The sequence below is a fragment of the Phyllobates terribilis genome, unplaced genomic scaffold (assembly GCF_046119375.1).
Source record: "Phyllobates terribilis strain yellow unplaced genomic scaffold, ASM4611937v1 Scaffold_7__3_contigs__length_470593459, whole genome shotgun sequence".
Lineage (NCBI taxonomy): Eukaryota > Metazoa > Chordata > Amphibia > Anura > Dendrobatidae > Phyllobates > Phyllobates terribilis.
This window is the reverse complement of record NW_027362767.1, coordinates 377,480,428-377,495,830: the sequence shown is the minus strand read 5'-3', so window position 1 is coordinate 377,495,830 and position 15,403 is coordinate 377,480,428.

The following is a 15,403-nucleotide window of genomic DNA, read 5'->3' as shown; positions in this document are numbered from 1 at the left end:
GTACGGGTCCTTCTCCCACTGGTCGTCCAACTCGTGGAGCCGCCTCTTTCTCTTCAAGACCTGCTCTCCAGGTACCAGGGGAACAGCGGGAGCATGCTGGTTATAAGTCTTCTCTTGCCTTTCTCTTGCTTGAGACAGACTCCGCTCGACGCTCTCCTGTACTTTCCGATACTGCTGCTGCCGTTCTGTATCCCAGTCTGCCTCTGGCGAGGTGTCCTCAGGTGTCAGGACTCCCATATCCAGGTCAATAGGCAGCTTACCAGGTCTTGCTCTCATTAGGTAAGCCGGGGTACAGTTGGTGGAACCTACAGGGATGTGATTATATAAGTCCACCAGATCAGGCAGTTTTTCAGGCCAGAGACTGCATTCTTCCAGGGGCAACGTTTTTAGCAAGCCTATCACCACCAGGTTCATTTTCTCACATAGTCCGTTGGTCTGAGGGTGATAGGGCGTTGTTCTTATCTTCCTGCAGCCATACAGATTGCAGAACTCTTGGAAGACCTCCGCTTCGAAGGCTGGCCCTTGGTCAGTCAACACTTGCTCCGGATACCCGTGTGGATGGCAGAAGTGCTGCTGGAAGGCTCTAGCTGCTGTTTGAGCCGTTAAGTCCTTGACAAGGGACCACCACCAGGAACCGGGAGTAGTGATCTACGATGGTGAGGGCGTAGACGTACCCAGATTTGCTTGGAGCCAGTTTCACATGGTCCAGGGCTACCAGTTCCAGTGGCTGTCTGGTGATGATGGGCTGCAGGGGAGTCTTCTGGCTGGCGTGGTCCTTCCTTCTTAGGTTGCACGGGCCACAGTCTTTACACCACCTCTCGATGGCTCCTCTCATGCCTACCCAGTAGAACCGTCCACGCAACAGGAACTCCAGTTTCTTCCATCCGAAGTGTCCTGCTCCGTCATGGTATGCCTCCAGAACCATAGCCGCGTCTCGTCTTGGGACCACTACCTGCCAGGTCAGCTCATGTGTTCTAGAGTTGACCATTCTCCGGCACAGCTTCTCCTTGTAAAGAAACAGTCTACTTTTCTCCTTCCACAGTTGCTTGGTCTCCTCCGGAGCGTCTGGGTCAAGACGGGCATCAGCCTGTGTCAGCATTTTCTTCACCAGACGGACTGCGGGATCACTGTCTTGTGTCTCCGCCCAGCTGTAGTGGGGTAAGGGATTGAACGTGGCAGAGCGCCTGTCCCTTACACGGTGGGAATACAGGGTAATCCCATGACGGTGGAACGCAGGGAGTTCGACCTCTTCCAGTTCTTCTGGATCTTCCCCTACGTCCGGTAAGTTTGGCATTCTGGACTCGGCATTGTTACAACTCTCCTGTTAGGTTTTTTTTAGTTTGCTGGTCACATGACCAGTTTTGCCTATTTAATCCGGCTCCGCCCTCCTGGCATTGCTGGACTTCATTTGTATTTACTACTGTTGAGCTAGCTTGGTGCTCTGTTGCCGTTCTCTGTTAGTTTTGCTAGGTCTTCTGACCTTTTTACTTTTTGTTGTGTGTTTGTCTTTGACTGCTACGATTTCTGCTAGGAGGTGTCCAACTTTTCCCAGTCCCTAGTTCTTGTAGGGATTCCTCCCTCACATCTATAGGTCTTCGTACAGACTAGCCGAGGACTTTAGCGGGTCTGATCGCAGGATCAGGTTCCCCGTTACATCGTAGGGATCTAGTTTAGTTCTATTGTAGGGACAGATCTCCTGTCTTTCCTTAGTCTCTGTAGCAGATCATAACAGGCATCCGTTCGGTCACTGCCCACACCACTGCCAGGAACTCTAGCTTGAATGAGCTATAATTCTCAGGGTTCCTCTCCGTGGGCTGTAGTTTTCGGCTGGCGTAAGCGATTACCCGTTCTTTCCCCTGCTGGATCTGGGACAGTACGACTCCTAGCCCGATGTTGCTCGCGTCCGTGAGGAGGATAAAGGGCTGGCTGTAGTCAGGGTACGGCAGGATTTCATCCCCCGTGAGGGCCATCTTCAGCTGGCGGAAGGACTCCTCTTCCAGCTTTTCCCACCTGAAGGGCGGCTTCTGTTTTTTGGCCTTCCTGGATTGACCTATCAGGAGGTCTAGCATAGGAGCTGCCATTTTGGTGAAACCGGGAATGAATCTTCGGTAGTAGCCTACCAGCCCGAGGAACTGCCGCACTTCCTTTATGCTGGGGGGTCTTGGTCAGTCTTTAATCACAGTGATCTTATCGGGGTCAGGAGCCACTCCGTCAGCACTCACCACGTGTCCCAAGTACTGCACCTTTGGTTTCAGCAGGTGACACTTGGAGGGTTTCACCTTTAGGCCGTAGCTTGCCAGGGAGTCAAACACTTCTGCCAGGTGTTTCAAATGGTCCTCGAAGGTTTTGGAATAAACGATGACATCGTCCAGGTATAACAGGACCGTCTCGAAATTCCGGTGTCCCAGACAGCATTCCATCAACCGCTGGAAGGTTCCTGGTGCGTTGCAGAGCCCGAACGGCATACAGTTGAATTCGCTGAGACCCATTGGGGTGGTGAATGCAGTCTTCTCCTTGTCTGCCTCTGCTACAGGAACCTGCCAGTACCCGCTAGTAAGATCCAAAGTGGAGAAGAAGTTAGCAGATTTTAATGCAGCTAAAGATTCTTCTATTCTAGGTAACGGGTACGCATCTTTGTGTGTGATACGGTTAACCTTTCTGTAGTCTACACACATTCTCATGGTGTTGTCCTTCTTTTTCACTAGAACTAGTGGAGCTGCCCAGGGGCTACAGCTGTCCCTGATTACCCCAGCCTCCTTCATGTCCCGCAACATCTCCTTTGCATGCTGATAGTGTGCAGGGGGCACAGGTCGGTATCTTTCCTTTATGGGTGGATGGTCTCCTGTGGGGATGTGATGTTCTACCCCCTTTACTCGCCCGAAGTCTAGCGGGTGTTTACTAAAGACTCTTTCGTACTCCTGAACCACCCGGTAGACTCCCTGTTTTTGGTGTGAGGGAGTGGAGTCAGTACCCAAATGCAGTTGCTGACACCAGTCCTCCATTTGTTTCTTAGAGCCGTTACCTTCCTCTGGTTGAGATGGAGGCAAGGGTTCTACGGCCTTTACAGAATTTTGGTTTATGGTGAACAATTTGGCTAGCGTGGCATACCGGGGCAGGTGTACTTCTCTCTCCCCGATATTTACGATGCGGACAGGTACCCTCCCATGGCGTACATCGACCACCCCCCGTGCTGTCAAAATGGTGGGCCTACTGTCTGAGTAGACGGGCTCTACCATGGCTTGGTAGTCTCTACCTCTTAGACCAATAGCTGCCCGGCACCAGATCATCATCTCACTTTTCGGGGGCATGGCAATAGGGAATGGGTCACACATTCTCACGCTACCAATCTCACCACCAGATAATTCCACCTGTTGCCGTTTCATCAGTGCCCGGATCTCTTTTTGGAGGACACGCTGCTGGCTGGAACTGGCGTTCTTGGCAACCTGCTGTAAAATGAGAATCACCTCTGCAAGACAATTTTCAATCACGTTAGTTCCCAAGGTTATTCTAGGGTGACTCTCATGACGGTCAATGTCCACAATAATCAGTCCTTGTGCCGCCAGTTCGACCTTACCGACCTTAGTGGTCACCTCTTTGAACCCCACCTGCGGCACGGGCTGACCATTGCTGGCGATGATACTCAGGTCGTCATCTGGGTAGCGGGTTATGTTCGAGTCATTCCAGTACCGCTTAAAGAGCATGTACGGGATGGTAGTCACCTGTGACCCAGTGTCTAGTAGGGCACTCATAGGAATGCCATCCAATACCACAGGCAAGACCGGATGTCCCCCTACGTATTTATCACGCCAGTTCGATGGGCCTGATGATCTTATGCCTGGGGGTTGGCCCTCTGCCCCCGGTTGTGCCCGTTTAAATGACAGTACCTTGCCATATGTCCGGGTTGATTGCAGCGGCGGCAGATGGGTTTTCCGTCCTCGTTGTATCTGTCACTGGGTCTTCCTCTGGACGATGGGATCCTCCTCTGTCGGTACCACGGGACGTCCTCCGGTCCGGATGCCAGCTGGATCTTTCCTGGAGGAGAGACCTGTAAAGACTGCACAGTTCTGGTTAGCGCGGCTATGCTTTTAGTTAGCTCTTGGACCTGATGGTGCAGGTCTGTAGCCGGGTTGTTGTCCAAAGCCTGCGCACCAGCTCCTATAGGCTCTGCAGACAAGGGCGCTGCCTCCTGGTGATAGGTAATAGCAGGGCGCCGGTGGGTTACAGTGCTACCCGGTGCCGGTTCTCTGAACACCCGGATGGCCCTGTCTTTGAACTTTGCAAAGTCTAAACCAGGGTTCTACAAGGCCATTGCACGTAACTGGGTTTGGTGGGCGTTGGACAGCAGACCCTCAATGAATTGCTCAGTTAACAGTTCATCTGCATTCCGCACACTGTCAGGGTCTGCCTGTTTAATTGCTCCCAGGGCCTCTTGCAAACTCAAAGCATAGTCTCTTATACTGTCTTGGGCCCGCTGCTTGCACCCATAAAATCTCATTTTGATCTCGGCTGAGGTGCGGGTATCAAAAGTGTCCTTCAGACGGGCCAAGATCTCCTTTACGGTCTCCTTGTCCCTGACTGACCAGGACTTTACTTCGCGTTGGGCTGCGCCGGTTAGCTGGCCTATCAATATGCTCACTTTCTGGCCCTCCGTCAGGGGGTATACCTTAAATAGGCTGTACAGTCTCTCTTTAAAGTCGCTTAGGGTATGTGACTCCCCTGAGTATTGGGGCAGCCAGGCTGCTCCGGGAATGTAAGGCATTGTAAATGGCATTACTGCGGCAGTGGCCGCGCTGGTGGTAGAGGGTCCCTCCGTGTCCGTCATCTTCCTCCCCCCTAGTTAAGTGTGGCCTACCTTCCGACGATCCTCTTCTGTAGGCCGCGGCTCCGCTGTTGCTGCTCCGGAAGAGGACCTTGCGTCGCGTCCTGGTTGACGTCAGCGTCGCTCTCTCTCCCTTCCACGACCATGCGCAGCGTCGGTGCGTAGAGCGGAGCTTCAGTTCTCGCACGCTTTCGGCGTCCACGCCCCTCTTCTTCCCGCGCGGTGTCCCGAAGATGGCGTCTGATGGCGGGAAAACGACTGCGGATGGCGGGAAAACAGCTGCGGATGGCGGGAAACTTCTGAAGATGGCGGGAGTCGGCAGAAGATGGCGGGAAACGGCTCCAGATGGCGGGAACCTTCACCACGGCAGGTATGACAGTCTTTTGAAGGCACGCAGTACCCGGTGGTTGCGGACACGAAATCCTGCCGACTACGCCAAAGTTGACGCGGCCCCTGGGCCGTGTGTGCAAGCGTGTGGGTTACCCGGAGCCGGGTCTCTGGGGGTTGTAGTCTCCGTGGTGGCGACCCGGTCCGTGGCTCAGGGTGGTCAAACCAGTGGCAGTCTTTATAGGGTTTTTGTGGTTTAATGTCCGACTACGCCACCCGTGGATTGCGGTCAGGGTGTACCGCCGCTGCGAGGCAGTCCGCTGAGGCTGGTGTGGTGTGCGCAGCTAAAGATGGGATAACTCCCCACGGGAAGAGTATGGCCTCAGGGCAGGGAATGTGGATGATGGGAGTGATGGTGCGCGGGCGTCCCAATACTAGTAGTGCTGTATGCGGTGAGAAAGCAGGAACGACTCAGAGTCTTTGCAGTGCAGTTCAGGGTCTTTACTGATGATATTAAGGCAGACCCTCCCGGGAGTACTGGCTAGCATAAGGGGCCTGGTCAGTCTGCGAGCAAGCAGGAGTTCCCCTGGCCAGGTGGAGTTGTAGGCCTCCCCGTCTATCTGCACTCTTCCTGGCTACCTTGCTGTAAGCGAGTGGAAGTAGCCCACGTCCCTGAGTATACCGTGTGGTGCTCACCCGTATGGCTGGTGACTTGGGGCCTTCTGATAGCCTCCGCTCCTCGATGGCGGTGCTGGTCCCTTCCTTGTGACTGAGCCTCCGGGCTTCTATGGCCAGAGGACCTGGAATCCCCTGCCGGCTGGTTTCTGCTGCTGGCCTTAGAGGTTCCCACAGCCTCGGACTCCGTTGTCCGGTAGTAGTTTCTTCAGCCAGGACGAGCAATATATCTGCTTCCAGTCCCTGGCACTCAGCTCCTGCTCCTACAGAGCTCCTAGCTGTCTCTTGCCCTGTGTCTGGAACTTCACTCCAGGCTCTGTCTGTCTAACCCCGCCCCAGACCCAGTTTATAAGGGCAGATTCCTCCCCTCCCAGGTCTGGGCAGGAGGTGTTGCATGCTTAAGGGCTCCTGACCAGGAAACCTCCCACTTGCTCCCAGACGTAATATTTCTATTACTGTGGTAACCAGACCCCTGGGGTGCCACACATGCAAAATGTAAATGCATGTTCACACAAGGCCATTAGACAGAGAAAAACCAAAGACAAGAAAAATACCCAAATAACTGGAAGTAAATGAGTAGATCGCACAGTGCAAAAATAATAATAAATAATAAAGGGTATTAAGTTAACATAATTTTGATCAAAATAATGTAGAAGCTATCCCGCCTCGTCCCGGCAACCCTTATGGGACAGTCCTAACTCTAATATTAAAAACCTTACCATTTGTCAAGTGACATACATATGTACAAGGGCAGAGAGACTGGATCCCTAGTATAAGCATAGACCCGAGGCAGAATAAGCGTCTCAGCTCAGATAAAGGGCGCCACACCCTTTTATATGCACTGAAGCACACTGAACTACAAAGAAACCTGGAGGTCTGAACTGAAACGTAAATTGATGTGCATGCAAAATGTAAATGCATGTTCACACAAGGCCATTAGGCAGAGAAAAACCAAAGGCAAGAAAAATACCTAAATAACTGGAAGTAAATTGGTAGATCGCACAGTGCAAAAATAATAATAAATAATAAAGGGTATTTAGTTAACATAATTTTGATCAAAATAATGTAAAAGCTATCCCGCCACGTCACAGCAACCCTTATGGGACAGTCCTAACTCTAATATTAAAAACCTTACCATTTGTCAAGTGACATACATATGGACAAGGGCAGAGAGACTGGATCCCTAGTATAAGCATAGACCCTAGGCAGAAAAATCGTCTCAGCTCAGACAAAGGGCGGCCACACCCTTTTATACGCACTGAAGCACACTGAACTACAAAGAAACCTGAAGGTCTGAACTGAAACGTAAATTGATGTGCATGCAAAATAATGTAATGTAGACTACCTTCCAGTTGATTTGCATTTGTCGGACATTGCACAGTGTCAGAAGGCTCTCGGACTGCAGATGATGATGAGCTGGATCTGCAGCAGATGGTCACAGATCTATAACAGTTATTGGGCTGTAAAACAGCAACTGACATTCAGTGCAACCAGATGTGGAGCAGAATAGAGGAGATTCCTCATATCAATCCTAATTTCTGGAATTGAGATGACTCCTACGGTGAGGGATCAATAAATGTGTATATCATTATCCCTATGTTTGTCTTTATCTGTCAGATGGCTGATGTTACGGACATTGGGGTCCAGTTATTAGTAATTTTATCAACACGTTTTTTGAGTAATTTGCACCTTTTTGTCTTTCTCGCATGCACCGAATTTAACATTATTTTTCACAATTTTTCAGCTAATTTGCAATAGTTCAGATTTTTCTTGGTGAAAGTGGAGGGGATTTGCTTTGTCAGATGTTTTTAGACACATTTATGACTTGCAGTTTTGTAAAAAATGTTAATATTTTTTCACAAGTCTACTCCACTGCCCGGTGTAACAGGTCAAATTAACTCCAGGTATAGTCTGGACTTGGAGTATACTATGGCCTGTTACACTGGTGTAAAAGGCCATAGTATATCTCGAGTCCAGACTATACTCAGTGTTAAAGCGGCCAAGGCTTGATTATACCCCGGGTATATTATGGCCTAGGCCAGTTAATACTCTGGGGTATAAATGGCCTATGGCCTAGGCCATTTCATACCCCTCATGCCAGATTATACCCCCCTTGATATCAGCAACGTTGAGTGATATACGCAAGAGTGTGCCAAAAAATTCCCATCAGACAACACTAGAGGTAGGGGGCAAGCTTCCTTGCCCAACCAAGGAGAAGAGGCGAGGGATACACACACCAGGTACAGCAGAGACAGGGGTATACTATCAAAGGCCTGGGCCAATTTCATGACACCCTACCAACATCTAGGTCTTAATGACCGGGTATTTTTCACAAGGAGGGGAAAGTTTTTCAAAATGGTCAAGCTATACGTGGCCGATAAACCACCATACTCCCTAATTCATATGCGACCTTCAACTATTGAGTCTCAAAGCTCGACACCTGGCATGAGCTGTGCCTCTATGCCTTGGCGGTGTTGTGCTGCCCTGCCGCTAGCATCTTGTCTGAGCGGGTTTTTAGTGCCACCGGGGAAGGTCATAACAGACAGGCGCTTTCACCTGTCAACAGAAAATGCTGACAGGCTCACTCTGATAAAAATGAACAAAGCCTGGATTAGCCCTGACTTTTTTACGCCACCAGAAGAGGCCCTCCAGTTGTAGCCTTCAAGAATGTACGGATGATCCTCCATATAATTTTTTTCTGGCTTTGCACTGTGTGCAGAGCCTTTATGAATATAGAGGTACCACAACTACACTTTCTTCATTTTTTTAAGAGGCACTCCAGTTGGTACCTTCAAGGGTGTATAGATGAGAATCAATTTTTGGCAGGCTTTGCACTGTGTGCAGAGCCTTTATGAGCGGAGGAGTACCACAACCACACTTTGGTCACAATATTTGATTGATGCACTACAGTTGGTGCCTTCAAGGGTGTATGGATGACCCTGCTTGTAATTTTTGGCAGAATTTGCACTTAGTGCATAGCCTTTATGAGTCTAGAAGTACCAATACATGACAATTTGAACAGAATGTATATGAGGCACTCCTTTATGTCTAATACAGGGTGTTTCTGAGTCCCTAATTTTTGGCATTTCTTGCTTCCTTCATAAATTACACTGAAATTTCCATTTTTTAATAAAAATTTTAATTTTGGTTTACTTAAATTTTTTTTTTAAATCCTTTTTAAATTTTGCCTTATATACAAGTCATTTATACAGGAAAGAATGTTCCTTAACATTCTTTTTCCTGTAAACTTCAATTTCTCATCGATTTTGAATATTTTATTGACAGTCCTTAAAGTGGAGTAAAAGTGTGACATCATTGTTCTCAGCAGCGATCTGGAAGTCAGAGATGCTTCCAGGGGTCTTCCCCATGCTGTTTTCTTTCCATTCATCACTTTTTCCATCCATTTCAACATTTTCACTGCCCCCCAGACCTCCTTGTTGGGTCTGCCGAAAAAATGATCAGATTTCCCATTGACTCCCATTATACTCGTTATTCGAAATGAGTATTCCAGTATAAAGAATTGCTCGGTTCGAGTAACGAGCATCTGAGCAATTTAGTGCTCGCTCAGTCCTAGTGTCCGCCTTTTGTGTAAAATAATGTAATGTTTTACAAGTTTGTACCATTACACATTCAGAATTATATATTTTTTGCTGACATCTCTTGATATTGGCTAGCTTTCCCTTTATCCATAATAAACCTGTCTTTTCTTCCATCTAAGGGCCTCCTGACCATCAGTCGGTCTTTTTGCTACTCCACTTACAAATTAGTTTTAATTTTGCGTAAAATTCAGCATACAACGTGTGCAAGTTTGGTGCAAAGTAAGTTGGCAAAGAAAAGTGAGCACACTCCAAAAAAGAGACTTCAGAAATTCCCCTTCTTATAACTCACTTGCTATAACTTCTTGGAGGGCAGAGTAATGAAATAGATTTTTTTTATGTGTTTTTTTGTGAACAAATTTCATAGTAAAAGACAGTTTATGTAGTAGAAAATGCTAACAACCACACCATCTAAGTAAACCATGCAGCTGCTGTAATTGCCTCTGTCGAGAGGTGTTCAGCCCTGGTCAATCCCAGCCCCTATGGTGATGGATGAAAGACTGTGCAAGACTCTTCAAGGGGAACTGCATTTACAGTGCTGCTCACCATTATTGGCACCCCTTCATTTTTTTTCATACATTGTACAATATCTTCAGAAATAAATGAACGCAAGCGCAAATATGCAGCCAACCACCCACAGTCCACAGCACTAAACCGTCACATTTCTCAAATGCTTGCACTTGAAATATTGTCTTTTAGGCTCGTGGAGACTGAATCTTTCTGCAACCTCATGGCGGCAGCCGTCCCTCGGTACTTGGTCCCCAGCCACCACTATTTCTCCCGGTGTGCCTTACACAAGCACGTGTCCCAGAACATTACCCATGCCCTCAAAAACCCAACCACGGACCCGTGGACAAGTGCTTGTGGCCAGGAACAGTACATCTCACTGACAGCACACTGGGTTAATATAGTGGAAGCCGGGATCCAGTCGGACCCTGGGACAGAACACGTCCTCCCAACATCGAGGATTGCAGGCCCTGGGTCAATCAGGGTTACCCCCACATTCTTCAGCTCCTGCACCTCCTCCTCTTCAGCCTCCATCTCCAAAATGATCACATCAGTCGGAAGCTGGAAGCACTGCAGCACTGCCTCGGCCAAGCAGCAACAGGCTGTACTGAAGCTAATGTGCTTAGGTGACAAACCCCACACCACTGCAGAGTTGTTGACAGCTATAACAGAGCAGGCAGATTTGTGGCTGTCACCGCTGAACCTACAGCCAGGCATAGTTGTGTGTGACAATGGCCGGAACCTGGTGGCAGATCTGAGGCTTGGCCACCTCGCACACGTACCATGCCTGACTCATGTGCTCAACCTAGTGGTTCAGCGGTTTCTCAAAACCTACCCGGATCTGCCTGAGTTACTTGTGAAAGTACGCCGCGTGTGAGCCCATTTCAGAAAGTCAGCTACAGCTTCCGCACACTCGCCGTGCTTCAGCAGCATATTTGCAGCTTCCAGCTCACCGACTGGTGTGTGATGTCACGATGCGTTGGAACTCAACGTTGCATATGTTGGAAAGGATTTTTGAGCAGCAGAGGGCAGTTGTTGAGTACCAGCTTTAGCACGCCCGTCGGTATTCAGGTCAGCCACCGCCCATAAGAGCTGATGAGTGGACATGGATGTCTGACATCTGTGCCGTCCTCCAAAACTTTGAGGACTCCACTAAGATGGTGAGCGGCAATGATGCCAATTAAAGAGGAGGCATTGCAGGCAGAGCACGATCAGATGGAGCAAAGAACTATACAGGGTGATACTACACAGCCCAGCCTCATCTCATCTCAACGTGGATTGGGTGATAATGAAGAGGAGGAGGAAGAGGAGGAGGAGGAAGAGGAGGAGGAGGAACAGGAGCTGCTTTCCTTCACTACAGACGGTACTACCCACACAACAGTCTGTTCAGTGTGGATGGCCTGAGTAGAGGGAGAATGAGGAGGAGGACGAGGAGGAGGATGAGGAGAGCATGGACAGTCGTCCTCTTGGTCAGGACAGGAAAGTATTAACTGTTGGCAGTCTGGCACAAATGGCTGACTTTATGTTCCACTGCCTTTCCCGTGACCCTCGCGTTGTACGCATTTTGGGCAACAGTAATTACTGGTTGGTCACACTTCTAGACCCATGCTACAAGGAGAATTTTCTATCTCTCATTCCTGTGCCAGAGAGGTCTAATAAAAATTTTCAGTACCAGAAGGCCCTTGTTGAAGAATTATTAAAAAAATTCCCATCTGAAAACGCTGGCGGCAGAGGTCACAGTTTGTTGGACGACCAAGGAGTACAGGCGAGAGAGACACAAATATGATGCAGCAGAGGCATGGGAACCCTGTCAAAGGTGTGGGACAATTTTCTCAGACCCTCCCAGCACCCAGACCCTGATGCGTGGGGTACTCTGACAAGGAGGGAAAAGTTTTGGAAGATGCTGAAAGAGTACCTTGCCGACCGTACCATTGTCCTCCGTGATTCCTGTGTGCATTATAACTATTGGGTATCCAAGCTGGACACGTGGCATGGACTGGCTCTCTATGCCTGGAGGTCCTGGCCTGCCTTGCTGCTAGCGTTTTGTCAGAGCGGGTTTTTAGTGCTGCCGAGCATATTATAACTGATAGGCGCATCCGCCTGTCAACTGAAAATGCTGACAGGCTGATGACGCGCCCCCTGGGCCTGTGCTGTGCAGGGGATACCCGGTGCCAGATCGCTGGGGGTTGTAGTCCTCCGTGGCGGTGACCCGGTCCGTGCCCAGGGCGGTCAAACCAGTGGCAGTCTATTGGTATTGTAATTGTCCGACTACGCCACCCGTGGATTGCGGTCAGTGGGGACCGCCGCTGCGCTGCAGACCGCTGAGGCTGATGTTATATGCGCAGCCAAGAATGGGATGACTCCCCACGGGGGAAGTATTGCCTCAGGGCAGCTAGAGTGAATGATGGGAGTGATGGTGTGAGCGTCCCAGGAGTAATGGTGCTGGTGCGGCGATGAAACACAGAGACGTGTGGTGCAGTTCAGGGTCTTTACTGATGGTAAAAAGCAGACCCTCCCGGGAGTACTGGTTAGCAGTAGGGGCCTGGTCAGTCTGTGAGCAAGCAGGATCTCCCCTGGCCAGGTGGAGTTGTAGGCCTCCCCGACTATCTGCACTCTTTCCTGGCTACCTTGCTCTATGCGGGTAGAAGTAGTTCACGTCCCTGAGTATACCGTGTGGTGCTCACCCGTATGGCCGGTGACTTGGGGCCTTCCGCTAGCCTCCGCTTCACGATGGCGGTGCTGGTCCCTTGATTGTGACCGTGCCTCCGGGCTTCTAAGGCCAGAGGACATGGAATCCCCTGCCGGTTGGATTCTGCTGCTGGACCTGGATGTCCCCACAGCCTCGGACTCCGTGTCCGGTATTAGTGTCTTCAACCAGGGCGAACTCTGCTCAGCTCCAGCCCCTGGTATTCAGCTACTGTTCCTACAGAGCTCCTGGTTCTTACTTTCCCTCTCCAGGCTCTGACTCCTCTGCTTGTTCTGCAGGCTCTGTCTCTGTCTGGGACTTCACTCACTAATCTCGCCCCAGACCCAGTTTATAAGGGCAGATTCCTCCCCTCCCAGGTCTGGGTGGGCCATTTTGCATGCTTAGGGCTCCTGACCAGAGAAACCTCCCACTTGCTCTCAGACATAATATCTCTATTACTGTGGTAACCAGACCCCTGGGGTGCCACACGGACTTTTATAAAAATGAACAAGGGCTGGTTTGGGCCAGACTTCTCAACACCACCGGATGATAGCAGCGGAACATAAAATCAAATCCAGTGGGTTTTTTTTTGGGTGGGGGTCTATTCCCATGCACCTCTTCACATCCAGACATGGGTATACGCTTCCTGATTTTGACTATTTTATGTCACCCTCCTCATTCTCCTTCTCCTCATCCTCCACCACCATATCAACAGGGTGACCATCATGCAACACCCACATAATTTTTTTTAAGGATGTTTATGATGCCCGTAGGAATTCTTTTTAGAGGCCTACCGCTATCATTCTGTATGTTGTACAGTATATTTATGTATACCCCCCCCCAGGGGTAAATGCTTTTCAGCCCATGCACTTAGTGCATGGGCATTACAAGTGTGGGAGACCCACTGCTTAATAATGGGAACAATTTTTTTAATCAGGACCTCCTTTACATCTCTTCTAAGGGGTATTGGCATGCGTCCACATTTTTGGCAGCCCTTGCAGTCACTGCATGGGCATTACCACTATAGGAGACCCACTCCTTAATAATGGGAACATTTTTTTAATGATGACCTCCTCCACGTCTCTTCAAAGGGGTATTGGAGTGTGTCCACATTTTTGGCAGCCCCTGCAGTCACTGCATGGGATTACCAGTTTAGGAGACCCACTCAATCATGGGAACATTTTTTTACTGAGGTCCTCCTCTATGTCTCTTCAAAGGGATATTGGGGTGCGTCCAAATTTTTGGCAGCCCTTGCAGTCCACTGCATACGCAATAGCAGTATAGGAGACCCACTCCTTAATAATGGGAACAACAAAGCATAGCCGGCTGATAGCCCTCTTACAATAGTGAGGGACGACTGCTGGCCCTATAACAATAGTAAGGGCCACCTGATGGCCTTGTAAAAATAGGCTTTGTGACTTTCACAGTCCCTCCTTCATAAATGAAACAGGATGTGTCTGAACATGTCTCACACACCACATGGCCAGATAAGGTAGTAAAATGTTAAAATTACATTTACTGGTGAATGTATTTTTCACAGTTGAAAGCAATCCCAAAGTGCAAAAACGCATCAAAAACGCTACGTGTGAACACAGCCCAAGGTGTGATAGAGAATTTTTGTTTTTGGTTATTTATTTTGCATTATATATAAGTCATTACCCTGGAAAGAATGTTCCTTAACATTTTCCAGGAAAATCTATTTTGACTTCATTTTTGTATATTTTATTGTCTGTCCGTAAAAGTGGCGTAATACTCTGACAACATTGTTCACAGCAGTGACCTGGGAGTCTGAGATTCTTCCAGGAGTCTTCCCCATGCTGTTCCCATGTCATTTGAGCACTGTTTCCATTGATTTAGCCAACTTTTAGGCCCCCTCGAGATCTCCAGGGGCCCGCTGGAAAAATGCTTGAGTTTCCCATTGACTTACATTGGGCTCGTTGCTCGGGTCGAGCACCCGAGCATTACGATTTGCTCGACCCGAGCAACGAGCACCCGAGCTTTTTAGTGCTCGCTCATCAGTATTGCACACCCTTTGGCATTGATAACAGCCTCCAAATGTTTCTTGTAGCCATCTATAAACTTGTTGCACTTCTCAGCTGGTATTTTCACCCACTCTTCCCTTGCAGTTTGTTCAAGCTCTTGAATGTTTGCAGGGTTCTTTTTCCCAATGGCAGATTTCCGCTCACCCCAAAGATTTTCAATGGGATTGAGGTCAGGTCTCATTTCTGGCCATTTTAAAACAGTCCATTTTTTCTTTTTCAACCATTCCTGTGTACTTTTGGATGTGTGCTTTGGGTCATTGTCTTGCTGGAGGACCCATGATCTTTCACTCAAACAAAGTTTTCTTACACTGGGTAGGACATTTCGCTAAAAAATCTCTTGATAATTATCTGATTTCATGATTCCTGGGATATGGTCAAGGCCTCCAGTACCAGACGCAGCAAAGCAACCCCACAGCATTATGGATCTTCCACCATGCTTAACTGTTGGTAAGGTGTTCTTTTCCTTATAAGCTTCATTGCACCATCTATAAACAAACTGTTGCTTTGCATTGCCAAAAAGCTCTATTTTTGATTCATCTGTCCACAGAACATTTTCCCAGTAGGATTGTGATTTGTCAAGGTACTCTTTGGCAAAGTTCAGTTGTTCCCTTTTATGTCTTTTCTTCAGCAATGGTTTCTTCCTTGGCCTTTGCTCATAAAGCTCTGCGTGGCTTAGTGTGCGGCGTATGGTACTTGTTGAAACCATGACCCCAGACTGTTCCAGGTTGGCCTTCATGTCTTTGGATGTTTG